This window comes from Lissotriton helveticus, chromosome 5_1 (genome assembly GCF_964261635.1).
Source record: "Lissotriton helveticus chromosome 5_1, aLisHel1.1, whole genome shotgun sequence".
Classification (NCBI taxonomy): Eukaryota; Metazoa; Chordata; class Amphibia; order Caudata; family Salamandridae; genus Lissotriton; species Lissotriton helveticus.
Window position 1 is genome coordinate 1550252215 of NC_136065.1, and position 25462 is coordinate 1550277676.

General features: G+C 47.5%; 1 protein-coding gene across 1 annotated transcript in view; it reads right to left on the reverse strand.

The window, feature by feature from the left end:
* Positions 1-25462, reverse strand: part of CNTN2 (contactin 2) — a 323201-nt gene that overhangs the window by 217622 nt on the left and 80117 nt on the right. The window lies entirely within an intron of this gene.

The window sequence follows — 25462 nt, forward strand, 5'->3', positions numbered from 1 at the left end:
ATATCATCAGTGAAGCATGCTTCAGATGCCTGCGTTCTTCTGAAGCATGTTTCTCGCCCACATATCATCAGTGAAGCATGCTTCAGAGGCCTGCGTTCTACTGACCCATGTTTCTCACCCACATATCATCAGTGAAGCATGCTTCAGACACCTGCGTTCTACTGAAGCATGTTCTTCACCCACATATCAGTGAAGCATGCTTCAGACGCCTGCGTTCTACTGATGCATGTTTCTCACCCACATATCATCAGTGAAGCATGCTTCAGACACCTGAGTTCTACTGAAGCATGTTTTTCACCCACATATCAGTGAAGCATGCTTCAGACGCCTGCGTTCTACTGAAGCATGTTTGAGGCCCACACGTTGTACTGAATCATTCGTCATGTCCACACGCGTCCACACGCGATCCCATGCAGATGTCTGTTGTTTTTGCTGCTTGCTAACCTCCACGACGCTGCGAAGCACCTGACTGCTGTTGCTCTGATCCCCCGCTGAGATGTGCTGGGCATGGGACTCGGCTCTATGAGCCAGACGGTATTTTCCCGACGGTCTGATACTGCAACTTTAAGTGCCACCCTTTGAGGTTATTTCATGTATCACTTCATGGCTCTGACTTTGGCCTATGTTGAACCTTTCATCCGCTGTTCCCTCTGCAAGCCAGTCCAGCTCAAACTACCTACAAAACCTCACAAGCCCGCTGCCCTGAAACTGGCATCGTTAAACTGCCGATCGCTCCCTAAACACGCGACGCAGATTAACCACCTCATAGAAGACCAGGAGATTGACATCCTCTTCCTCACGGAAACATGGCTCGCCCCACATTCGGAGTCAGACATGGTGCTAGCTACCCCACCGGGCTTCCTCATTCAGTCCCTACCCCGCCCCTTAGGCCGAGGTGGTGGTGTTGCCATCATTCATCGGGACTACCTTCATTGCAAATCCGGCGATGCGCAGATCCCTGACTCTGAAAGCCTGCAATTTGCAATCAAGCTAGACCCGACCAACTCACTGACAGGAGTCCTTGTTTACCGCCCTCCCGGTCATCCAGGCCCTTTCGCTAACTCTCTCCTGGACACTGTAGCGACCCAGGCACACTCCTTATCAAATTTCCTGATCGTAGGGGATCTAAACATCCATCTGGATGACCCTACCGACCCGGCAGCAGCTGACCTGATCTCCGATCTGGCAGCACTTGACATCCACCTCCTTAATTCTGGAGCCACTCATACTAAGGGTCACCTGCTGGATCCAGTGTTCACTAACACCCCTGCGATGCAAGTGAAGGAGGCCTCTCCCTTACCCTGGACAGACCATTTCTTAGTCTCCTTCCTACTACCAGGATCTTTCAGAACACCTCAAAAACCGCCTACCTACATCAGAGACAGGACCTGGTCCAGACTTCCCACCGAAGAATGGGCCAGGAATCTTAAAAACACCATCCCTGTACACGCAGAAGACCCGGTTGTCGCAGACAGTAATTTCAGAGAGTGGATCACCACCTCCCTGGACTCCGTACTCCCACTAAGAACCAGGGAGGATAAAAACGGTAAACCCGGGTCCGCCCCGTGGTACACTTCGGACCTTCGACTACTCCGCAAAAACTGTAAAAGAGCCGAACGGCTTTGGAGGAAAGACTGGCAGCACACCAGCAAGGAAGCATACCATAATACAGTCAGACTCTACAAAGATGCCATTAGGCACGCCAAAGCTTCCCATTATGACACGCGGATAACAGAATCCTCCAATTCGGCCAGGGAATCCTTCCTAATTGTTAAGGAGCTGCTTAAAGTACCTAACTCTCCTTCCTCCAGTTCCCCCCCAGTGGACAGAAGTAAGGATCTAGCCACCTATTTCGACGACAAAATCGCCCGTATTCTAGCTTCCCTCCCATCTCCTGGTCCCGCCAGCCATTTGGACAATCCTCCACCTCCCAGCCAGACCGAAAATAATCCCCGCCCTCAACTTGCGACATTCAGGCCAGTAACATACGTAGAGGTAGAACGAACCATGACCAAAATGAGAAGCGGATCACCTCTGGATCCGGCTCCCATTAGATTCCTCAAAACCGTGGCCCCTGTCATCGTCCCCACGGTCATGGAGCTTATTAATAGCTCACTTGCCCAGGGATCTGTTCCTGCCAGCTGGAAGAGCGCCGTGGTAAAAGCACTCCTTAAAAAACCCCAGCTCGATCCAGCAGATATGGCAAACTACCGACCAATATCACTCCTTCCGGCAATCAGCAAGGTAGCTGAGAAACTGGTCAACGGACAATTGTCCCAGTTCTTTGAAACAAACAACGTCCTACGGGAATCCCAAACTGGATTTCGCCCGGGTCATGGCACAGATACTGCCCTCCTCGCCGTCATCGAGGAGGCAAGGCGCATACTGGATTCAGGAGGGTCAGTGGCAGTGATCCTCCTGGATCTCAGTGCAGCCTTCGACACAGTTAACCATCGTGTCCTTCTCCACCGACTCGCGGCAGCAGGGATCACCGGGACGGCACTCAGCTGGATAGAATCCTTCCTCACCGGACGCACGTTCCAGGTATGGGACGGCAATTACCACTCATCCACCCTCCCCCTCACAAGCGGGGTCCCTCAGGGATCTTCCCTGAGCCCAACGCTTTTTAATGCATATATGGCCCCTCTTGAAGACGTGGTGACACCATTTGACATAAAAATGGTAAGCTACGCTGATGACACTCAACTGGTCGTCTCCTTATCCCAACTAGTCGACCACCCAGAGAACCTGGCCAACTGTCTCACACAAATCCACAGCTGGATCAGTGATTCATCATTAAAATTAAATGGGTCTAAGACGGAAGTGATGCTCCTGGGAAAACAATGGGCGACCATCCCCCCAACAGTCTGGCCTGACGTGTACGGAGAAATCCCTTCTCCGAAGCGTGAAATCAAAACCCTTGGAGTGTGGCTAGAACCTGAGCTCACCATGAAGACGCAAGCGGCCAAAACTGCGGGTACCTGTTTTGGGCTCATGCGTACTACCCGTAAGATTCTCCCCTTATTACCACCTGCTTCCAGGAAACTCCTTATCCAGGGACTAGTATTGTCCCGTCTGGATTATAGCAATATGGTCTACCTCGGAGCCCCAGAGGCCACATTGACGAGACTGCAGCGGACACAGAACGCTGCGGCACGTCTGCTCATGAACCTTCCCTCGAGAGTGTCAGCAAAACCAGCCCTCAAGGCCCTGCACTGGCTCCCTGTGCGCCAAAGGGTGGAATTCAAAGCCATGTGCACGACACACAAACTAATCAACGGATCTGGCCCTGCGATCCTCAGCAGCTTGGTCACCCCCTACAAAGCATCCAGATCCCTCCGTTCGGAGAATGAGCACTTAGCCAACATCCCCAAATTCAAAAGAACACGCACAGGAGGACGACGATTCTCGGTTCAAGCGGCCATGGGATGGAACTCCCTCCCACGCACCCTCAGACTGGAATCCAGTTACCTGGTTTTTCGCAAAAAACTGAAAACGCACCTATTCCCGAAATAAATGTCCCTCCTCCCTTCCCTTCCCTCAATGGATATCAGCCTTTTTACAGCGCGGGGATGCCCTTGGGTCACCAGGCGCTATACAAATCGCTAAAATAAAAAATAAAATAAAATAAAAATAAAAAACTGAAGCATGCTTCAGATTAACACACGTCATCTGCAAAGGCATGCTTCAACAAAGCCACAAAAGAACGTCATTGGAGGACGAACTAAGGGAAGAAAATGGAGCTTTGAGGATCGGGTAATCTTTCCAAAACAACATTATCTCGGTGTACGGAGCAAGAAGGTGTTGTTATTTGCTGACCTGAGTGTCTAACTTGCAGGGAGGACTGGGAAAGATAAGTAGGGAATGCAATACAAGAGGTACTCGACCCCAAGTGAGTACCAAAAATAGGGAGCGAAGTGCATGCAATAAAACTACCTTTCCTTATTTGCCATCTGCATGATTAAACAATTATTACATGATTAAATGTTTAATAAATACTATCAATCTGTAATACATCATGAAACATACCTTAACCGACAAGTAGTGTGTTGGGAGGTTTACCATTGTTAATGATCTGACCAAACTGTTGTGAATGTTTATTATATTTGATCAGATCATGCAGTTGATGGTGCTAATAAATTGTTGATTGATTGCTGGGTCCGCGGTGTGTTGTGTTGTCATGGCATGTTGTTCTAGCAGAACTTCGGGGGAGTGCTTCTCTCGGCGGATTAACATTTTTATTGCCAAGGGTTAGTTTTGTGTGACATTCCATGCCTGGATCCATTTAACATGTCTGTGTTACCATGTTATCTTGGTGTGACCGCGTTTAACTCATCATTTACTTTGAAATTGTGTATACACTTGCAGTTTGGGCACAATGCAGTAGAGGTAAACACCACACTGTAAAAGTATATGCATGAAATATATCTGCCCGTTCCGTCTTGTTAATTGCTCCACCAAACCCTCAATACAGCATCAAGCCACTAAACTGGTAGGCACACATGCATACATGCCAATAGGCCAGATTCAGTCAAGACTCCCAATTTTTGAAGCGCAAAATAGCTTTCTTTTGCTTGTCTCCCGCCTGAAATTGTTTCGCCCTCAATAGAAGTGGGGGGAATACATTCTCCCGATTCTTTTATTTCTCACTTTCCACATCTAAAATGTTGACATGTTTGCACATGCCACCTTTGAAATGGCACTAGAAGCATCTAGCAAGCATAACACATCTGACCCTCATCACCATGAGGCTTTTGCTGCTCTTTCATGCTCTTTCATGCACACTGTTGGGTGGATTTAAATCACTTCAAGAGCTGGACGGTTTGTTTTATCACAAAATCACATTCAAATGTTTTGCACGGGCAGATTAAGTACTGTGCCCAGAATCACAAGATGCTCTGCCGACGCCAAGACTCAAACCTTCTTCCCCAGTTCTAAAGTCCGCATCTCTGCCTGTACTCACATCTCCCTGCTTCATCTTCTCAGCCAAAACCCTTATGACCGTTTTACAGCTAGCAACATATGTTGTTTTATGTCCCCTTTGAAGCCAAAACAAATACCTGGGAAAGTCAATAAACCACTTTTTATTACTGTTACGCTGCGAGCTACAAACAATGCCACTTAGAATAATTTCAGGGTCACTGAGAACAATCCAAGAAACTGCACTAAATAATTGTAAAAGAAGGATGCTGTCTGTGTTTAAAAAAAATTTACATAGCTAAAAGAAATTTGCATAGTCAATAGCTTTCGCATAGGCGAGACCTATTTGCTTTGCCAATGCTTGTTCTTTGACTCAAGGTGCTGCTCTGCGTGTTTTGGCTATAGATGTGGCCCCTACAGTATGAAATTCAAGCTGCATCAAAGCCAATTTAAGGCCAGTTCCTAAGATATTAGGAAAAAATATACAGTCTCCCCATGGTACGAGGATTTCCTAGGAACTCGTAGTTGAGGTAGGAGTTCACACATTGAGGTCAGAGTTCAATCAATCAATCAGGTGAATTGTAAGTGCGCTACTCACCTGTGAGGGTCTCAAGGCGCTGAGGAGGAGGTGGGAGTGGGTCTGCAGATCTGTCTAGCCAAAGAGCCAGGTTTTGAGGGTCTTCCTGAAGGTGTTCAGGTAGGGGGCGCATCTGATGTCTGACGGTAGCTCGTTCCAGGTCTTGGGTGAAATGTGAGAGAAGGATCTTCCACCTGCTCTGGCTCTGTGGATGCGCTGGGTTTTGGCCAGTGCGAGGATGGAAGTTTGGAGGTTTCTTTTGGGTACATGGAAGTTGATTCTATTGTTGAGGTATTTGGGACCGTTGTTGTGTAGGCATTTGCAGGCGTGATTGAGGATCTGGAAGGTGACTCTTTTCTCCATGGTTAGCCAGTGGAGTCTTCGTATGTTCTGGCTGATGTGCTCATGCCAGAGGGTGCCGAGGACGAGTCTAGCGCTGGTGTTCTGTATCGTCTGGAGTTTGCGGAGTAGGGACTTGTTAATGCCGGCGTAGAATGTGTTTCCATAGTCCAGTCTGCTGGTGATGAGTGCATGGGTGACTGTCTTCCTTGACTCAGGGGGGAATCATTTGAAGTTCTTACGGAGGATGCAGAGGGTATTGAAGCAGCTGGAGGTGACGGCATTGACCTGTCAGTTCATGGTGAGTGATGAGTCGAGCACGATGCAGAGGCTTTTGGCGTGGTCTGAGGGGGTAGGTGGGCTGCAAAGGGTGGTCGGCCACCAGGTGTTGTCCAATGCTGAAGGGGTGGTTCCAAGGATGAGGACTTCTGTCTTCTTGGCGTTGAGCTTCAGGCAGCTGTTGGTCATCCAAACTGTGACGTCTTGCATTCCTTTCTGGAAGTTGAGTTTGGCGATGGTGGGGTCTTTGGTAATGAGAGGATGAGCTGGGTGTTGTCCGCGTAGGACACGATGTTGAGGCCTCGTTTTTGGATGATGGCTGCGAGGGGGGCCATGTAGATGTTAAAAAGGGTCGGGCTCAGTGATGACCCCTGTGGGACTCCGCAGGTGATTTTCGTGGGATCGGAGAGGTAGGGTGGCAGTCTGATCCTTTGGTTTCTCTCCAGTGAGGAATGATTGGATCCAGTTCAGGGCTGTTCCTTGTATGCAGGCGTTGTGTAATCTGCCGATTAGTGTGCAGTGGGAGACAGTGTTGAAGGCCGCTGAAAAGTCGAGTAGGATAAGGGCTGCGGAGTGGCCTTGGCCCAGGAAAGTGCGGATGTCGTCTGTAACGGCGAGTAGGGCGGTCTCGGTGCTGTAGTTGCTTCGAAATCCGGATTGGGATGTGTCGAGGATGGCGTTCTCTTCGATGAATTGCATCAGTTCCCTTTTTACTGTTTTCTCCGCAACATTGGCTGCAAAGTGGAGTAGCGAGATGGGCCGGTAGCTCTTGAGGTTGGTGTGGTCAGCTGAGGTCTTCTTTAGCAGGGACCTAACTTTTGTGCACTTCCAGTCGTCTGGGAAGGTTCCTGTTTTGAAGATGGTGTTGATGGTGTGTTGTAGGTCGGGTGCGATGGCGGCCGCTGCTCTGTGGTAGATGTGAGGAGGGCAGGGGTAGGTGGGGGCCCCTGAGTGGATGCCTTTCTTGGTCGAGGCGGTTTCTTCAGCTGTGACCGGTGTCCAGTTGGTTATGGTGGGTTGGCTGGTGTCTCTGGGGGGCTGGGGTCGGGGTGTGGTGTCTGGTGGGTGGTTGACGAAGTTGTCGTAGAGGTTTTGGTCTTGAGGTGGAAGTAGGTTCCAAGCTTATTGCAGAGGTCTTGGGATGGGGTGATATCTGTGGCTTTGCTGCGTCGGATGTTGAATTCCTGGATAACACCAAAGAGTTCTTTGGGGTTGGTGGAGTTGGTGAGGATTTTGCTGTGGGTGAAGTTCCTCTTGGTGGTTCTGATTTGGTTGTGGTAGTCGGTCATGGCGTCCTTGTAGGTGGTGTCGTTTTTAGTTGTCTTTGTGTTTCTACAGTTCTTTTCCAGGCGTCTGCAGGTGTGTCTGGCTTCTTGGAGGGTGGTGGTGAACCAGCCGGCTTTCCAGGGGTTGCGTAGCGGGGAAAGCTCGTCTGCGCAGTTGGAGATTCAAGTGTGGAGTCCTCTGGCTGCGGCGTTAGCGTTGGATACACTGGTGTGGCTGTCTCGGGTGAGGGTGGAGATGAGTTTCTCATTGGTATCCTTGCTCCAATTCCTCCGTAGTGGGTGTGGGGCTGGTTTGGGTCCCTTGGGTTTGTCGACGGCGAAATGTATGCAGTGGTGGTCGGTCCAAGGTGGTAGTGTTGTGTAGCTGAAGAGAACGCTGTTTCCTGCAGCCTACACTGACACCTTGTGATCAGAAATTGGGCATGATGTTATGAGTATTACCCCCCAAGAAAGGGTTGGGCACAGTTACCATTGTAGGTACAAATACCTTTCTGAATGGCGCATTCATTCAACAAATGTTTTATACCGCATTGTTTGGATATGAGACAGTCAGTCCACATAAATGGGGCTGCTTGGATTTTATGGGGAAATCAGTAGAACTTGCAAAATGGCTATAGTTACAAAACACATATAATCACCAGCAACAGCCAGGAATCCTCTTAAGAAGGGTGAATTGACTACCCCATAAGGTAAGACAAGGAAGCACTTCTGAGGTGAGAGTTCAGCTTACTGAGCAATTCTGTAGCAAGGTAATTGCGCCGAAGGGCATCACCTACTGCTTGCACCAAAATCAGCTGGAATGAATTATTAGTAGTATCATGTCTCTGGGGATAGGCAAACATCCACATTTAGTGTACCCCTATGTCCTGTCAGAGTTTAGCTCTCCACAGGTGGGAAACTTAAGAATCCATTGTAAAGCACATGTTTGGAAACTCATGACACCTGCAAAAGAAAACATGCCAGGCCAGCCAACATTATAACATGATGAGCAGGTGGTCACATGGACACAGTACCGGGGACTTTGGACCCTGCATTTTCCCAACAGGCCTACTCATGTTTGACTTTGTCCTACTCTTGCCCATGGCAGAAGCCACATCATTTCTTGAAATATTTCTGTTTTCTTATGATCTTCTGTGTCTGGCTCAGTTGTCCCAGCCTGTCAGAAGCTTCATCATGTCTTGATATCTCTCTATCTCTCCATTGGGCTAGCTGTGTTTCACTTAGTATCAGTTCCTCCCTCTGGTGTGAATAGAGTGTGGCATGGAAGGGCTTTGTCAGACATGGTTAAAATAGAGTCATTAGATGAGAGTGGTATAGTATACTTGTGCATGTACCAATTAGACATAGCTCAAAGAACAAGCATTGGCTAAGCCAATAAGTCTCACTTTTTGCCATTGGTAACTGATGTTTATCGAGTGGTGTGCACTGGGTCCCTGCTGACTATGTCCCAGTGCCAGTGCTCTTTCCCTATAACAAGGTAAAATGTTCTGATTGCCACACAATTGACACACACTTTGGCACCCCTGCAAGTCCCTAGTAAGTGCTACCCCTGTTACCCAGGACATGGGTAGCAAAGAGGGTACCTAAGGGCTGCAGCATGTATTATGCCACCCTAAGGGACCCCCATACAAATTGCATGCAGCCTGCCATTGCAGACTGCGTATCATGGTGCAAACAATGAGTGAAAATACAACATGGCACACTCACTGTGTCCCATGTCAAAGTCGCTACATGGAATACATGTAAGTTACACTACAGCAGGCCTTGTAGCCCTAAAGCAGGATGCATTATATTACATGTGAGGGCATATCAGCATGAGCAGATATGCCCTTGTGCTGTCTAGTTCAATTACTACAAGTGAACAGGGAAGCCATCTTAAGTACATGTACTGGGCGCCGATCATTACGTGTTCCCCAGCTACAAGATGGCTTCATTGAAACCTATGGTGTTCGGTATCAAACAACTCGTCTTAATAAATCTGTACTGATGCTAGTGCCAGGTTCATTAGGACATGCACATAGAGGGCACCTCAAAGGTGCTCCCTGGAAAACCTAACACTATCTGTCGCATCCAGCCTGCCACCACACACATGTTTATGACCACCAGCAGGTGAAAGCCCACGCTCTCTGAGGCCAGAAACTGCCTGCTTTGAAGGAAGGTATTCACACCTCCTCCACCAGGATGGCTAGTGATTTAGCATATCATCGTCCGGGGTTTCAAATTCCCTGTCACCTTTGCTATGCGACCATGGCTTCCCCCCGACCTGGGAGATAACACCCCCTGCCCTGAGGCCCATTTGGCACCACAACAGGCAGGGAATTAGTTATGCAGTAGGCGTGTTACACCACCAGGCTAGTCACACTCCTAAGGTGGGCTGCCTGACGTGCTCCATAAAAGAAGCATTCCACCATCTTGTTTTTTGGTGGAATTAGGAACTCTAGGACAGGGTATGTCCACTTCTCAAAGGAAGTGGTAAAATAGGGGTGTAGTGACTCCAAGGGTAAGTAGCCCATTGTCTGCTACCATTCACTTCCCTTAATGCTCTTAAATTCAGTAATTAAGTGGCCCCCTGACACCAGGAGCTCAGATTTGCCTGTCCCAAGAAGAAGAAGGACAAAGAAGTGCCAAAGACCCCAAGAACTGAAGACTGGGTGTGGACTTGGTGCCAAACCCTGGTTGCCTGCTTCTGTCTCGACAATTGGAAAGACTCGACTCGTCCTGCAGCTGTGCATCCTCCAAAAGCCCTAGAGGGCTGCCAGCACTTTGCCAACTAGTCACCCTCTACCTTCCCTGCAAGTCTGAAGGCACTGACTGTGACGTTCAGTTCACCGATCTGTTGACTACCAGGTCCACCAAGGCAGCAGCTGCCCAGGAGGAAGTCACCTTGCTCCAGGTGGTCAGATCCAACTTTCCACCAAGTTTGGAGATACCAGGACCCCCAGGAACCACCCTGCACCAATACCCAATGGTACAGGACCACTTGCAGCAAAGAAGGCTTGTTCAGTGTCCAGCACAGACACCAACACCTCCAAGACTGAGCTACCGAAGAGGGACTTCAGCTTCACCGAGGCAAGTACTGAGAGTGGCCCTGCTGTCCTGTTTTCCCCCCATCACCAGGTCGGCTCCATAACTGGGAGCCTCCAACGCAAGTGACACGCCGGACAAAACACTTCTGCACCCGAGTCCCACAGTCCAAGTTTGAGCCTACTGACGATGCACCCTGGCACCAGAGACCCTCCAGAATGGAGACCCCTTTTGAGTTTTGAAGGACTGTCCCCAAGTCCCCACTTGCAGCATTTTCTGCTTACTGGTTTTTCCTTAGACTTCAGCGGTAGAGTTCAAGGCTACCCTGGCTATCAGCACCTCTGAAACCGGGGTCCCAGGGCAGGTAAGACAAAACTGCTGGTGGTTCCAAGAACCTTGGCCTCTACTTACCTTAAGTCCTGAAGAACAGCCCTGTAAGTTGTTTTCAAATGACCCTATGTAGTGTATATTTCTCCCATTGGATAACATTACTGCCTTCGAAGTTCATGCCTGAAATCTGACAGGTGTATTTTCTAAATGTTTTGAAAATTGCTAACTCGAAAAGTACTTACCTAACTTTGTATATCTTGATGTCTAAATAAGTATAAAAATAAAAGGTTTTTTTCTAAATTGGTGTCGGATTTCCTTGAGTGTGTAGCTCATTTATTGACTTTGTGTGTGCAACAAATACTTAACACTCCCCTCTGATAAGCCTAAGGCTGCTCAACTACACTACCACACATAGAGCAATCCCCTGTTAAGTAGTAAGGGATACCTGGACTTTACACAGCATGTTGGGGGGGGTGCTATAAATGATGTCAGTTCCGGACAGGATGGCTGTCCTTGGACTTCAGACATTTTATCCCCAGAAGTTCAAAGGTGGATCAGTGTCCAGGGACAAACTTGTGTCATCTGCTGCCTGTTCTAAGATCTCAACAGATTATTTAATGTGTATATTTTCAATTACTGGTAGAGCTGAGGTGGGGTCAGTGGCAGGTAATTTATTTTCTCTTCCAAAGGATGGGTCTCCAACAGCTTCCTGTATTGGATTTTGCTGAAAAGTAGCGTGTTGATGCTGGGACCTGAATCAGGAGAATCTCACAGGCATCATGTTTGGGTCTTGGAGCACAAACCAGTCACTTTTCAAATAAAATGAAATGGGCTGCAAGTACTAGATGGCAAATGTGAAATGAACCATCTGAGAGAAATAGAGGCAGCGGTCACTCTGTGCTTAGCAGAGCCGGTGCATAAACAGACAACTACATTTCAAATTTCAGCCTCAAACTTGATGTTCTTTACACCAGAGCCTCCTCCCAGCTTTCTCTCTCCAGACATATCCGCCAGGTGGTGAGCATCTATCCACTAAGTGGCTCTTAGACATGGAACTGGTCTGAGTGCTTCGATTGGCAGTCTGGTATCGAAGCCCGTATAGTACAGTCCATATTGCTTCATCAGTTGGAACCTAATGAGGTAAAGTGGTTAACAGCAGGATAGGCGAAGGCCCCCGTGCGGAGTGTGGGTGGGTGTAGCACTTGGCCAGCAGCCAAATGACTCACTGTGCAGAGACTGTCTATGAAAGCCAGCAGGTAATGGCATCATTAATGAGGATGAGAGAGGCTCTCTCCATCCTTTCCATTTTTAAACTGCTCTTCTCTTGACCTTGTTCGTTAAGCGTAAATGTTACGTTCTGGTGCAGTGGTGCTAGAGTAAACCTATCCAAGTGGTATGAAGTCAAATCGATGGAAGGCGGAGGTAAATGGATTCATCACATATAAAGGAGCTGACAAATGACTGCTCCATGTTCTCAGCATCAAGAATGGTGATCCTTGCTTTGGGTGTCTTGCTGGTGCTGAGATAATTTATGGGCAGAAGTGGAAACTAATTTCAGTCCTGGTTTAAATGTTCAAACAGCCACACACTACAGGAAGGCGTGCCTAGAATGAGCCATGGAGGCTTTCAGGTGTGAGCCATGGGAGCCCACCCTGTTCTGGGAGCTATAGCTTGCAGATCCAGAGAGCTTCGGTTTGATCCCATGGTTTGGTCAACACTCAGGTTCCAGTTTGTGTAGTTGGCGTGGAGCGTCCGTTTGGGACGTCTTTTGAACGTAAAGAGGCCTATGTGGGAGAAAAGGTGGTGTAAGTACACACTTACTGTTCTTACATCACCTTTTTCCCTCAAACGGACGCTCCACGCCGACTACGTTCTATCGGTTTGACTTCCTTGGCAAACTTATTCTACATTAACTTACTGGTAAGCTGGCCGACAACGAGACTTCTCTAAACTCTTATCACAAACTGACACCTGGGTGCTGACCAAACCATGGGGTCAAATCGTAGCTCTTGGACACTGGCGTAACGAAAAGTGAGGGGGCCTCCCTGCACGGTACTTAGGGGTGCCCCCTCCGGGCTCAATCAGGAGCTCTCCGGCCAGAGTGCAGTGCCGAGGGGGCCCCTTGGAGGTAGGGGCCCCTCCGCACCGCGTGGGCTGCGGGGGCTTGTGTTACGCCCCAGCTCTTGGATCCACTGGCTCGGATACTCTATTTTTTTCCTTCTCTTGCCACTCTAACAACCCTTCTCTCACTCCTTTTCTACCACATATTTACCACAGGGGTATTTCCTTTGACTGGACAGCTGTTTTTTCCTGCAAAAACTTTCAGGCATGGGATGAGTGGAAGCAGTCACCGCCCACTTGGGAAGTGCTGACGCTGGCCACTGCTTCACAGAGACACGGAGTGCCGGGTCTCAGGACGCTCTCCTATTGGTTGTCTCAGTGTGCCGCAACCAATCGAAACGGGGCACACTGTTTTTAAAGTGGACACTTGAACATTTCTTTTTTGGCATTTGAGAAAGTCATTTGACGAAACGCGTCAAGCCACACTGTTCAAAATAAAGCACGCTTTCCTGAAGTACCCGCGTGGGCTCGTTCCTTTTGATGGAAGGGAGCATGGTTTGGATATATATATATATATATATAATCTCGTTGGCAGGAGGCATTTTTTTTATTTTATTTTGGGACAGGGAAGTGGGGTGTTATGTATGGCTCTCCATTACTCCTCAGCCCCTGCCTAGCAGTTGAGAGCAGGGGCAGATGATTTTGGGGTCCACATAACATAAAATGATAGATGGGTAAAAAGTGAATTAAGGGAATGTTTTGCACCTCTGGGTTTTGAGTGACACCATAGACAACTCGAGCTTCGCTCTTGTTGTCTGCTTGGAGTCACTCAGAACTCCTCAGTTAAACGCATCCTCATAATTCACTGTTACCAATCTACAATTCTATGTTTATCTTTGTTGTTTTGGGTCTTCTAATTCGATTTGAATGATGGAGCTATCAATTTTGTAAATTTGATTCTCCAAACTGCAAATTCTGAGCAGTCAGAGCTTACTCCAGGGAGCGGTAAAGAGCTTGGAATTCAGATATAGTGTGGCACAGTAATCACCCTTGATAAGCTCAAAAGCTCAACATCCGGCCAAGTTATGTCTCTTAAAAGGGAATGATTTGTATAACGGGCTGGTGTAATTAAAACCCATAAATGAGCTCTGTGACTCATAATCCCCACTGCTCCCCAGAAAACATCTTCTGATGCCTCTACTCATGCAAAGTGTCTCTACAAAGGTAAAGTATCTACACACTCCCAAAGTGTCCTGTGAAATGGTCATGGAAAGTTGCCACCCTGCGTCTTGTTCAGCACTTCGTGCCCTTGCACCCTTCTTTACAATGTTTCCAATCCAGCTTGCCTCCTCTTCCCCTCCTTGCCCAGCTCCTCTCCCCATCCCGTCTGCGCAGCCCAGCCTCTGGCCCTTTCTATCCATTTCCCATAGTTCTCATCCACTGGCCCCATACACCTGCACATACCCCATTGGCCCCATTCTTTTGTCTCTTTCTCACCAACTCTGTCAACCCTTTACTTCTCCCTTCCAGCGTGTGTCCCATGCCGCCCCTTGCTTGCGTCCCAGTCAACACCAACTGAGCCTGTGTCAGGTTCCCCTCTATTCACCCCATGGTGCTCAAGCTCTTTCCCCTGCCCATTGCCTCACCCTGTGTCATCTCAAGCACGGAGTCCCCTCAGCCCGTCTCAGGATAAACTCATCATCCCCTGGTCTGTGTCATCTCAAGGACGGCGTCCCTTCAGACTGTGATATACTAAGCACGGCGTCCCCTCAGACTGGGTCCTACTAAGCACAGCGTCCCCTCAGCATGTGTCATCTTAAGGAGGGCATCCCTTCAGACTGTGTCCTACTAAGCACAGAGTCCCTTCAGCCTGTGTCATCTCAAGGACGGCGTCCCTTCAGACTGTGATATACTAAGCACGGCGTCCCCTCAGACTGGGTCCTACTAAGCACAGCGTCCCCTCAGCATGTGTCATCTTAAGGAGGGTATCCCTTCAGACTGTGTCCTACTAAGCACAGAGTCCCTTCAGCCTGTGTCATCTCAAGGACGGCGTCCCTTCAGACTGTGATATACTAAGCACGGCGTCCCCTCAGACTGCGTCCTACTAGGCACAGCGTCCCCTCAGCATGTGTCATCTTAAGGAGGGCATCCCTTCAGACTGTGTCATACTAAGCACGCCGACCCCTCAGACTGCGTCCTACTAAGCACGGCGTCCCCTCAGCCTGTGTCATCTTAAGGAGGGCATCCCTTCAAACTGTGTCATACTAACCACGGCATCCCCTCAGACTGCGTTCTACTAAGCACGGCGTCCCCTCAGCCTGTGTCATCTTAAGGAGGGCATCCCTTCAAACTGTGTCATACTAAGCACGGCGTCCCCTCAGATTGCGTTCTACTAAGCACGGCGTCCCCTCAGCCTGTGTCATCTTAAGGAGGGCATCCTTTCAGACTGTGTCATATAAAGCACGGCGTTTCCTGAGCCTGTGTCAGCACAAGTGCAGTTGTTTGTTAATAAAATATATTTTTAAAAAAGTAATGCTGGCCTACCAAGCCATTCATGTAGCTTTGATAGCCTGAAACAGTCTTCATTGTTACACCTGGAGGGGTGTGATGCCTAGTAGTTGTGTTGGTACTGTCATTGGCAGATCTGGCAGGGGCAGTGTGTGGTGCAAGCTACATTAGCCTCCTGACAAGGGTTCCAGCACTTTTTTCACAAATTAAGTACTGCTTGCACCGCTGTTACAATTGCGGTATCATGTCTGTGTCCAAGAGAAAGAATGCTTTGCTGCTGCTACCTGTCAGGCTGCGTGTGTGTAAAGTATATAAATGTGCATCAATTATTAGGCGTTATACTACTTCTGGGCTGTGCATGAATGACACTGGCGTTGTAACTTTACACAGTCAGAGCACGTTATATTACTTGATGTTCTATGCATCAAATCCAAGACCCGCTTGTGCTGGTTACTCCTCGTTTTTTGCACAACGACAAATCATTTCTTGGTGCAAGTAGCCTTGACCTTTGAAAGCTGATCGCCGCTGCCCTTTGCTCCTCTTTGCATCAAGCATCAAAGCTCAATCTCACGCCAGAGCTAAGCTAAACGTGGACATAGAAGAGCACCCAATTAGAGTCACAAAATACTGGTAGTAAGTACCATCACAGTTTGGAAGGGAGAGTACCTGCACTTCTCACACTGTTAGAATACATTTAATGGGAGAGCACCAACACTTGTCAGAAGCGAGCAGGGGCACCAACACTTCTATCTTCCCTGTAAAGCACTGGGAATAAATATTTGCTTTAGCCCCTCTCACTCACCCCATGGTCCTCTTCCATGCACCAATCCCATCATTCACCCTGGACCCATGTTCGTCCAACTTCTGAGCAGAGCAATGAGCACAGACAACGAACACAGCTGCCAACCAGGCCCATGTACCGAAGGGCATGTTTATCCAGCCCTCCAGCCATGCCTGCTATGCTAATGTATGGATCCCATCACACCTTCTCAATGCAACTCAGTCCTAATCTGTAACATTCATTGTTAACCTATATTGAGGGCAGAGGCAGAATCGATATCTTCACCCCTGGCATGCAGCATTCCTGCGGATCCATGTGTGGGACCTTTACAGGTCTAGAAAGCATTCAACACACCCCCCACCCCCCGCCCACCCCTCGCCACTGCAGCATCATACCATATTCCAAGAGTGAATAGTGACTCTTCAAGCCAATCAGTGCATTTCACTCACAGAGTCACACCAGGGCAACAGCAGCCAATCAGATTCAAGAGCTATCGGTTAGGGTCTATGACATTCCGGGTTACTGGCCCAGAATATTCACCAGCCGCAGTTCCCTGATTCATGCTGTCCTGGGCCACCAGCGAATCAGACTCCCCGGCTGGAGGTCACCTCTAATGCTGTGGATACAGCAACCAGCTAGATTTACTGTCCTGAGGTCAGCAGAAGCCATCCAGATTCAGCAGCTTTTAGTAGCTTTGCAGCTAGAAACGTGAGAGAGCACAAGTTTGAAAAAATGTATAAATACGCCATATTTACAAGCACGTAGTTAGTTCACATGTACTTTGCACCAGAGTGTTTATATTTAGAAGTGAAATACACAGAGTGTCTTATATTCAGTGGTGAAATGCATAGAATGTTTAAGTAGAGTAACGATAATCATAACTGTGTGAGACTAATGTAGAAATGTTTGGGATGGATATGAAAACCTCATGTTCTCATGTTAAAGGAATAATGTAAGAGTTGAATGTAACTCTAAAACCCAGTATTTTGTGTAGGCCTCATGGCAATTCACAAGCAAATCTAAACGTGCTGCTAAAATAATGTGAGACAAGGTTGACATGGTTCTTTCAAAATGTACTATTGAACTTAGGGTTAAAAGTATATGCTTTATAGATGTGTTATTTTAGAAACGTATGCTAGTTAAGAATGTTTGCTGTTTAAATCAAGTTAACGTTTTAAGAGTGCAGGAACCTGCTGCATGTAAATCAAGTAGGCCAGAGCCGATAATGTCATGTAGTTTAAATCGTCATGTGCTCGTTAGAGGAGAGGTCGTGAGGTGTCCAGTATGAAGCTCAGAGAGTGTTTTATGGCCTAAGATATGGTGAAGTCTGGAATTTGAGGCCCACTGCAGGACGAGCTGTATGCAGGTGCGAGGGTCCTAATCAGCTCGAATGAAAGGGACTTTGTTCAGTGGCGCCTTGCGCAGGCCTGTAGGAGTTTCCAGGAATTTCAGGGGGTATCAGCGCACGGAAGAAGGAGCCTGGAAACCAAGGTCAACTTTAACGAGGGTCTTCAAGAGTACCATCATGGAGTTTGCCGCGGAAAGATGTACCACGTGAGGGGCGTCCCAAGGGGCGTTTCTATTGGAAATGTGATTTGGTATTAGGGAAAGTGACCCGGGAGGAGAGCAGAGCAGATGATTTTGGGAGCCTAAGGAAGCGGATGGGTAGGCAGATAGGCTGATCAGGAGAGACCCATTATCAGAGAAGAGACAAAGAGAAGTGCGTGATCTTCTTAGGAAGTCACCACGGCTGACACCTAGAGGGTTAAGATCTTGTTAAGTAGGGATGTCATTTAGTATAGTGTAGGGACAGACTAACCTTAATTTTCTTTTCTGTAATGACTTTGAGGTTGCAACTTGTATCCATTTTAGCAACCCTGATGGTATTCGAACTTGTACTTATTATTTTGTTCTTCAGACTCAGACTATTCAAGAAGTTCATGTTCATAGTGATTCCGATATACCTTTTGAATCTCATTTTGAGAAGTTTGTATCTTCAGTTATCTTTGACTTTATATTAAATCTTTAAAACTTAATTTTGGTCAGTGGTCATTTAGAGTGGTGTAAGTTCTTAAATTGATTGTTTACCTCGAGATTACCTTTTACTCAAGACAGGTACCAACGATTCAGTCGACAGGAAGAAGGGATTTGGCAAGATAATTAGTAACCAGTAATCCCGCGTTAGCAGTTGGTAGCAGAGTGAGGATGGTTATCTTCTTGAGGAAGGTAATCTAGAGAGGTTAGTTTACCCCAAGGCCCGAGACGTCGAGAGACGAGCAGCGGAAGAATCGTGTGCCGAAAGGTGCAGACGGTGCGAGAAAAGCAGCAGTATCGGAGAGTGAGTATAAAAAGGGTCATGCGTGAACAGATTGCGGTGTTTTGTGTTGTATTTGTATTGTAATGTCTTGCGGAGTTGAATGCCTGTAGTGTGAATGAGAGAAGGTTGTGAGCGCGCGCAACCTGGTAAACTGGTAACCTGGTAAACGGGTGAACTGGTGAAATCTTAAGTTCAGGCCAGAGCTTAAGTGGTTTTGGGTGTATCGAACATCCAGGGTAGTTGTCGACCATAGTACGGAGGTCACGAGGTACCATTGACCGCCGTGGATCCAAGATAGGGGGAGTGTAAGAGTGAGTGTATGAGTAACGGACGCTGGTCGAAAGTTACTGCGTGTGAGTAACCTATCGGAGAAGGCGATTGTCTGGAAGTAAACGGAAAGACATTTCGCCAAGTTAGGGGGACAACTACAGAAAGACTGTGGGCGTACAGTCAAAGAAAGGTGATCGCTTGGACGGAAGTAATCATTTTTCAGTGTATGAATGGGATGCGTGCATGACCGAGGAGACGAGCTGAGAAAGGAGGGGAACTGCTGCGAAGGGGGACGGGTGACGTCGGCTAGAGCCGCGCTGTGATTGAGCGGTTGGTGTGACGTTAGCTAGAGCCGCGCTCTGGTTGGGCGGCTAGAGTGACGTCGGAGGAAAGCCGCGTACGGATAGGCCAGTTAGTGAGAACGGCGCCGAGATTGGTGGAATATCATCAGGAAGTAAACAAACGCGGAGAAAAGAGAAATCATGAAGTGTTTTAAGTGTTTGAAAGGGATTTTTAAACGTAAACGAAGTGAACATTATTACGGGGAAGAGGCTCCCCCAGAGGGTACGCCAGCTCATTATATGGCAACGAATGTTGGGCTGCATACGATATTGTGGATTGGGGCTTGGAATAAGCTTACGGAAGGAAATGAGGAAATGCAGTTCCCGAAGTACGGGACGTTTAAATTAGAGGTGTTACATCGGCTAAAAGCAACCATGTCCTCATTGAAACCCTCACCTAGACCAACACAGTTTGAGGCTCTTAATGCATGGATTAAGGCTGCACACGACCGAAATTTGAACAGGCGTCAACAAAGGCTGACGCGATCGGTAAGGGCAGTGCGAGATTCCAAATGGGATGAGGAGGAAAAGCGTTGGAGGGTACAGACTATTGAGGTGGAGAAAATGTATCCGATGAGGGAGGTGTCAGGAGGAGGAAACCTCATGGAAGAAGACGAGGAAAGCGAGTCGGAGGACAATCTGATAAACAGATTGTTAATGGATAGACCACCTCCGAGAGTGGGATTGATAGAAGATAGAGGGCTCGCAAGGGAAGATGGGAATGAGATAGAGGGATATACACCACTCCCTATATCGGAATGGACACCTAGCAAAGGCGGAGAAACACCTCCAAACAACACTGTACAGAGTGTAGTGGGAAGGTTTGTGGTGCAGAAAACGCCAACCACAGAAAGGGTTGAGTCTGTGGGATTGCCAGACGCTCTTCAAGTGCCTGTTACCATAGGACCCATAGTTTCGATCTATAATTCTGAGAGAGATAGAGGGGAACAACAAAGGCAATTGGATAGGGAAAGGATTGAGATGGAAAGGAGGAATAATGTGACGAATGCATGGAAACAATTACCAGGTTCGGTAACGTGGAACACCCCATTAGACACAACTGTCGGCCCCAATTCAGAACAGGGAGGTCCGAGAGGACCAATGGATCTAAGGGGACCGCGGCCAAGATCTTTTTCAGAGTTAAGAGCTGATTTGAGGGAATGGGACGGGTCCATAGTATCTCCGAGTAACAGGACAAGAACGGAACCAGAGTGGGAAAGCAGGGGAAACGGGACTGTATCTCATTGTGGGGCCAGCGAAAGCAGTCAGGGCCGGGAAGGCCAAAGTCAAGAGAATAGAGGGGATGCAGGTCCTACAAATCAGAGAGAACAGTCGGAACAAAATACTAGGATTGTAGAATGTGAGGAAATGTCCCGTCTCTGGGGGAACGGAGGAGATGAGGCGGTACGGAATTTCCAGAATAGGTTTAGGTGCCTTCATCATACGCTTGGGGAAGACGTTCAACATTGGAGAAAGGAGAACAGCGATAGGTCCCGCCACGCCTCGAATACTCAGGAAGCACAGGGAAGTAGGGAAGAAAGAGGGAGTAATAGAACCTCTTATCCTCAATCCCGTGAAACTAGCCAGGATGGAGAGAGAGAGGCTGGGAGGCATGAAGGAGTGTTTCACCACCCACCCCGAGAAGACGGAAAGGCATGGGACTTAGAGAGATGGGAACAGGGGAGGACTCCCTATAATTCACCAATACCTAAACGTAGATCTCGGAGCTGGGATGGGAGAGATGCGGATGGAGGAGCTAAATTGAGTGTCTTGAAAGCTGAAATAAAGGCAAAAAGGCTTGATGTTACCAGTTTAAAATCAGATGTAGATGAGATAATAGATGGAACATTGCCTTTGGAGAGGATAGAATTGTATGAACAGGATGAGTTATTGTTCATGGCAAAGGATATTACTAGGAAAGCTAGAGCGGTTCATGAAAAACTGACTGATTTGGCAGACAAGTATGCCGTGGATTTGTCTAGGACAAGGGCATTACAGAGTAACCACAGATTACAGTACGCAGACCAAGATCTAGATGAGAAGAGAACTGCTGGATTAAAAACACACATAAGAGAGCTGGTAACAGGGATAAGAGTGTGGAGAGAACTGGATAAATGGGAAGAAAGGTGGTCGAAAAAGGGCACAGTTAGGCGAAGTACAAACGTGATGACCCCTGAGGGAAGGGTAATGCAGATGGAGGCATTCCCTTTGCGAGAAATATCAAATGGAAATTATGTACATGTGCCCTGGAGTAGAGGAGACTTAGCCGCATTTACCAACTCATTTCCGAAGTTGCGGGACAACCCAGTCGAGTGGTATAAGCAGGTAGAGAGGTTTGTTAAAATTTCGAAAGTATTGTGGATAGATTTGAACACGTTGTTTGACATCGTGGTCCCATCTGATTTGTGGACCCCTTGTAAGACTAGTGTCGAATGGCCAAATGCTGAACCATTGAGAGATGTTCGAACTAATGGACCAGCTGAGATAGTCATGCGAAAGTATGAAAGGGTAATAGCATGGCTGAAAGATAAGGTACCACCACAGGATATAGATTGGGTAAAAATAGACCGAACAAGGCAGGAACCCAAGGAGACAGTTCACGAGTTTTATGAAAGATTATTGAAAACATTCAAGCAATACAGTGGACTAGATGTAATGGATCCCAAAGACATAGGGCAGTTCGTGTCAAAGTTTGTATTGGGGTTGAGACCTGATATTTGTTTGATGATACAGCAACATTTAATCTGTTGGCAGAACAAACCACTAGATGAGATTTTACGATATGCGAGGTACTGCAGTGACGAGATAGATTCTAAAGCCAAGAATCTAAAGGAGAAATTGATGGTGGTGCAAATGCAGTCCGCTGGGAAGGGTGGTCAGCAGAAGCAGGGGATGGGACGAAAACCAAATGGTCAGAACAAGGATAATGAAGAAGGGCAGAGACCTAGGATAGACTTTGCCACTTTAAAGAAAACGACAAAGTGTCATCTGTGTCACCAGGTGGGGCATTGGCGACGCGAGTGTCCCTTTAACCCTGAAAACGGAGAGCAAGAAGTAGAAGAGCAGGTCCAAGAAGACCCAGTGCAAAAAGTGACAGTCCCAAGCAGTAAGGTGGCCAAAGGGGGGACTTCGGCTCCACGGGCCCAATTCCCACAGCCACCGAAGATAGCAGCTGGAGGAAAGGTCTTTAAACAAATGCCTCTGTTTATCGAGGAAGAAAAATGTTATTACATTGATCCATTGACAGGACAACGGGTGAGCAGTGAAGAAGACTGTACCCTCGGGGCAGTTCTAGAAGTGGATCAGAGAGGGCCATTTGTTGAGGCAGAAGTGGCAGGGTGTCCCACTACGTTCTTAGTGGACACTGGGGCTACTCGTTCGACTCTGAGATCAGCGGTGGTTCCAGACTTGCCGATGTCAGGGGAAACAATTCAGGTGGTAGGAGTCGCAAATAAAAGAATGACTAGTCCCTTGACAGAACCAGTGTCTGTGAAAATTGGAAACCACATGAACGAACATCAGTTTGTGGTTTGTGACTCGAGTCCGGTATGTCTGTTAGGTAGGGATTTGTTATGCAAATTGAATTGCACCATATACTGCACCCCACAAGGAGTGGAGGTACAGACTACCGACGATGATGCTACCTTTAAGGTGGCCAATTCAAAATTCTGTGTAGAACTATATCCTACTCTGACTGTAGAAGATCTTCCACAAGACTTAAGAGATGCAGTGGCGTCAGAGGTGTGGGATTTCACAGGAGAAGATATAGGATTGATTAAAGGGGTAGAACCGGTAAAAATTCTGGTAAAACCAAATGTTGAGTTTCCAAGAACGCCTCAATACAAATTGTCCCAGGAAACGATTGCAGGAATAAAGCCTGTGATCGAGTCAATGATACAGCAGGGAATACTGAAGGAAATCGTGGGCAGTCCTTGTAACTCCCCGATTATGGGTTTGCAGAAACCTAGTGGGAAGTTTAGGATAGTTCAGGATTTACGAAAGATTAACAACATAGTCGTTTCATGTTGTCCCGTGGTACCGAATCCATCAGTAATATTGTTTCAAATACCATGTCAAGCAGAATGGTTCACAGTGATAGATCTTTGCCAGGCTTTCTTTTCAATCCCATTGGATGAAGAGAGCAGGTACCTTTTTGCGTTTAAAATGGAAGATCGCGTTTTAACATGGTGTCGAATTCCACAAGGATTCACAGACAGTCCATCCATCTTTAATCAGTTGTTGAAAAAGAATCTTGAGAATCTAGTACTGCCACAGAACTCGGTTCTGGTACAGTACATAGATGACCTACTTGTTGCGTCAGAAACAGAGGAAGCTTGTAAAGTAGATTCAATTGCCTTACTGAATCATTTAGCTGAAAATGGACATAAGGTATCTCCGAGCAAGTTACAGTATTGTCTGACAGAAGTACAGTATCTAGGGCACAGGTTAGAAAAAGGGAAACGTAAGGTGTCCCCGGAGAGGATTGAGGCGATAATGAAAATGAATGCGCCTACAACTCAGAGAGAGGTTAGAATGTTCCTAGGAATGGTGGGTTACTGCCGACAGTGGATAGTTAACTTTTCACTGAAAGCAAAGCCCTTACAGAAACTGACGCACAAGGAGGTGAGTGATCCGGTACCATGGGATGAAGAATGTCTGGTGGCGTTTTTACAGCTGAGAGACGATTTATGTCGTGCTCCGGCTCTGGGAATGCCAGATTATGAAAAGTCGTTTTCACTCTATTGCTGTGAGAGAGAGGGATGTGCTTTGTCAGTCTTGGCACAGACCCACGGTAATGCCCGTAGACCAGTTGCATATTTTTCGGCTACATTAGATCCAGTAGCCGCAGCGTTGCCCGGATGTCTCAAATCCGTTGCTGCAACGGGTGTCAGCATTGAAAGGAGCGAAAGTATTGTAATGGGACATCCAGTAGTGGTGTATGTACCGCATTCAGTTGAATTGTTAATGACCAGGACGAAGACGCAGCATCTGACCAATAGTAGGCTCACGCGTTATGAGCAAGTTATACTTGCCGCAGAAAACGTGACTCTCAGGAGATGCTCTGTCTTGAATCCTGCTACTTTGATGCCATTACCTACTGTAATAGAAGGCGAAGGATGTGAAGACCACGATTGCCTTGATGTGACTGAACTATGCACGAAACCCAGACCAGATATAGTGGATGAGCCATTGTCTGACCCCGATGAAATTTATTTTGTTGATGGCTCATGTTTAAGAGACGATACTGGTCGGTTAAGAGCAGCTTATGCTGTTTGTACCATTACTGGAGTTGTGGAAGCCGCTTGCCTGGAAGGAGTACATTCCGCACAGGTAGCAGAGATTATTGCTCTAACTCGTGCCTGCATAGCAGGAAATGGAAAGAGAGTCACCATCTACACGGACAGCCAATATGGTTTCGGTGTGGTTCATGATTTCGGGCAGTTGTGGTCTCAGAGGGGTTACATGACCTCCTCTGGTTCGCCCATTCGAAATGGAGAATTTGTGCGATTGCTGATAGAAGCATTACAAGGTCCTATTGATATTGCAGTAGTGAAGTGTGTAGCTCATACTAAGAATACAGATTTTGTGTCACAAGGAAATAGATATGCTGATGAAGTCGCACGCTATTGTGCGGAACAAAGTTATTCTTTCTCAAAGGTGGAAATAGAAGGTGCAGAAGAGAAGACTGAATTAAGTATGATGTTAGAAACTGTAGACACTTGGGAGGATTTAAGAATAATGCAGGAGAACGCACCTGAAAAAGAGAAAAAGGCATGGGAAATAGCAGGCTGTGTGCGAAGTGAAATGGATTTTTGGGTTTCAGCAGATGGGAGAGCTGTGTTACCTGAAGAATTAGCTAATCCCATGGCGAGAGAAATACATGGTCCAGTACATCTAGGAAGGGATGCTATGATGAGAGTTTTTAGGCAGACTTGGTATTGCCCGAAATTCAGAATAGCAGCAGAATCAGTATGTAAGCGATGTGTTACCTGCCAACAACTGAACGTAGGCAAACGAACACCAGTCACACTGAGTCACATTGGGAGGTCAGGGGGGCCTTTCAATAGAATGCAACTAGATTTCATTGAAATGCCAAGAGTCAATCGCCTTCGGTATGTGTTGGTGATTGTATGCGTATTTTCCAGATGGGTTGAGGCATACCCTACACGTAGGTGCGATACACTCACAGTGGCAAAATTGTTGCTCAGGGAGTTGATACCGCGCTTCGGGGTGCCTGCCTCTTTGGAATCGGACAGAGGAAAACATTTTAACAGCGAAATAGTGAAGATGTTGTGCTCCACACTGAATATCGATCAAAAGCTGCATTATAGTTATCGACCAGAGGCTTCAGGAATTGTGGAACAAGTGAATGGCACTTTGAAGAATAGATTGGCTAAAGTAGTGGCATCCACATCTTTGAGTTGGCCA